Source organism: Tarenaya hassleriana, unplaced genomic scaffold (assembly GCF_000463585.1).
Source record: "Tarenaya hassleriana unplaced genomic scaffold, ASM46358v1 Cleome29, whole genome shotgun sequence".
Lineage (NCBI taxonomy): Eukaryota > Viridiplantae > Streptophyta > Magnoliopsida > Brassicales > Cleomaceae > Tarenaya > Tarenaya hassleriana.
The window spans coordinates 76,824-80,470 of NW_010966092.1; positions in this window are offsets into that span (position 1 = coordinate 76,824).

The window sequence follows — 3,647 nt, forward strand, 5'->3', positions numbered from 1 at the left end:
CATATATATGTATGTATAATATATATTTGTTATGTATATATAAAATATATATACACAAAATATACATGTATTTATATATATATATACGTATAAATATATAAAAGACTCGTATATTTAAATATATATATACATACATATAAATATATATATATGTATATTAAGGAGGTATATATATAAACAAATATTTTATATATTTATATATATATATATATGAATTCGAATATATATATGCATATATACTTGTATATATATGTATATTAAGGAGGTATATATATACGTATAAACAAATATTTTATATATTTCTACATCTATATATGTATAAATATAGATATATTTTGTGGTTATATATTTTTATATATACAAATATGATGTGTGTATATATACACATATATGAATACGAATAAGTGTGTATATATATATATTAACAATATACATATACATAATATATATATATATATATATATATATATATGAATTTGAATATGTATATATGTAAATATGTATAAATATTTATATATGTATATATATTAATGTTATATGATATCAGAAGTTTAACTTGGAGGAGTTGGAAGAGTTCTAATTGGAACTCTATGTTGGGTTTTCTGGGATCTCATGAGCGAATCTAATTCCTCAGAGATCGATTCTAGGGTTGTGCAGCAGAAGTAAAACAAAAAATTTATAGAACCCTAGAACCATGCTGCTATTGAAACGTAGAAACGTTAGAACGCTTACCTCAATCGATCCGGGGCCTGTATCAATCAAAGAACACGTCTGATCACGAAAGGCAGGAAGAATACCTCGCCCTCTACACGTATCCACACCACGGGATGGATTCCAACGATTGGAACTTGTCTGCTAGGACTCGAATCTCTATTCGGTTTGTGCACTTCGAGAAAACGAGACTTAGAACTTGTTGAGCCTTTTAAATCTCACCAAAAACTCTCTAAGAACTGCAAAAGTCGGCTGCTCAAAGTCTCATTCGTTATCAGGGTTTTAATCTCCTTCTTATAAAGTGATTTTACCCTAATTTCGGTTCAATTACGAAAATACCCCGAGCCCAGAACGGACGGTCCAGAAATGCACATGGACCGTCCGTTCCATGGTCTGGGTTATGCGGACCGTCTGTTCCAGACATTCCGGAACGATCAGACTGCCACCCTCTGGACCGTCGGGTCTGGACTTGGTGGATCGTCCGTTCTGGACTTCCGGTCCGCCCGTTCCAGACCCTTCTATCTCGGTTTTTCGTCGTTTCTTCGTGCGGTTTCGTCCTTCCCTGCGTGTGTGACCCTGTAGGCTCATTTGACATAGCAGTATAACGCAAATCCCTATTTCGGATATACAAGTCATAGGCGGTCTCTAGCAAGACACTATGACTACCTATCTCGAATAGAGTTGGTTCGGGATCTTACGAACACCAGTGATGATTCCGGCTGATGATCCTTTTGTATCGCGATATCATACGTCGAACATAAGGCATGGACAAGCCACCTTATCTGATTCGACTGCTTTCTCGTTCACTGAGTTCGACTGTCTGAAATAGACGACGTTCGTCTATAGTGCGGCCACACATTTCTACAGTCTCGCTCACACGAGGGGCCCAGCGATATCTCTCTCTTTTACGAGAGGTACAAATCCCGTCTTGACTATCTACAATCCAGTACATGATTCGTTTCGTACCTGATACACGCCTTTATAGTTCTCCTGTTACGCAGAACGTTTGACGTATTCAAAGCACGCAACTCCTCATGTTGGATTCTGTAGATATCTCAGGTCTTAGGATCCAATCATGGAACCGTCATATGAGATTCAAGTCATGACGCTAGTCCATGTGACAATCTCATGCGGGTCAGTCCAGTATTCCGTTCTGCAACGAATACCTATGATTGTGATCGTATCCAATACCTATGATCATCTATGTGATCATCAATCACACATCATACTAGTCTTATTATGTCGTTATTCCCATAACGACACAAGACTAGGGAGTTTAGTATCATTCATAATGATACATGGATTTCATAACAGATCTAGCATGCAAGAACATGTAATGAATAAAATACTCTCATAAAAACACATAGAAAGTATCAATACATCGAATGTATCTAAAGAAAGCTCATAAACAGTACATCATAGAGCACCAAACCAACAATCTCCCACTTGCTCTAATCATGAACTGCTAAACATCTAATGCCCATATCCCTAACATGACCCTCATGCTTCGACGAAGGGAGAGGCTTCGTCAACGGATCGGCAATGTTGTCATCTGTCGACACCCTGCAAATGTACACGTCTCCTCTGTCTATAATCTCCCTGATAAGGTGAAATCGTCTGAGTATGTGTTTGGATCGTTGATGGGATCTGGGTTCTTTCGCTTGTGCGATCGCTCCATTGTTGTCACAATACAGAGCAATGGGGCTATCAGCACTAGGAATGACACCCAAGTCACCAACAAACTTTCTGATCCAAACAGCTTCCTTTGCTGCGTCCGACGCTGCAATATACTCAACTTCTGTAGTAGAATCTGCAACGGTCGCCTGCTTGGAACTCTTCCAGCTAACAGCGCCTCCGTTCAAGCAGAAAACATAGCCAGACTGCGATCTGTAGTCATCCGGGTCTGACTGAAAACTAGCATCGGTGTAACCCTTTACAGCGAGCTCGTCTTCCGACCCACCGTATACCAAGAACACATCCTTAGTCCTTCTCAAGTACTTCAGGATGTTCTTGACGGCGATCCAGTGCGACTCACCTGGATCTGACTGATATCTACTCGTAATGCTCAACGCGTAGGATACATCCGGTCGAGTACAAAGCATGACATACATGATGGATCCAATTGCCGAAGCATATGGAATCCGATCCATGCGTTCTCGCTCATCAGGTGTCGTAGGACACTGACTCTTGCAGAGAACTGTGCCACTGCTCATCGGTAAGGTTCCTTTCTTGGAATCTTGCATCTTGAACCGTTTCAAGACCTTATCGATGTAAGTACTCTGACACAATCCTAGAAGACGCCTCGATCTATCTCTATAGATCTTTATTCCTAGAATATAGGCCGCTTCTCCTAGGTCCTTCATAGAAAACTGCGTTCCTAGCCAAGACTTAACATCTTGCAAGGTAGGAACGTCATTCCCTATAAGGAGAATGTCATCCACATACAACACCAGAAAAACTACTGTGCTCCCACTAACATTCTTGTAAACACATGGCTCGTCCTCGTTCTGTGAGAAACCAAACTTTTTTATTGTCTCATCAAAGCGAAGGTTCCAGCTCCTCGAAGCCTGCTTCAGTCCATAAATGGACCTCTGAAGCTTGCACACCATCCTCGGGTTCCTCGGATCGACAAAACCTTCGGGTTGTGTCATGTACACATCCTCGATCAAGTTCCTGTTAAGGAACGCGGTCTTGACATCCATTTACCATATCTCATAGTCATAATATGCGGCTATGGCAAGTAGGATCCTGATGGACTTCAGCATAACTACGGGCGAAAAAGTCTCATCATAGTCAATACCATGAATCTGACGGAATCCTTTCGCCACAAGTCGTGCCTTATACGTGTGCACGTTGCCATCCATGTCGGTCTTCTTCTTGAAGATCCACTTGCATCCGATGGGTTTTATCCCTTCAGATGCATAAACCAGAGTCCA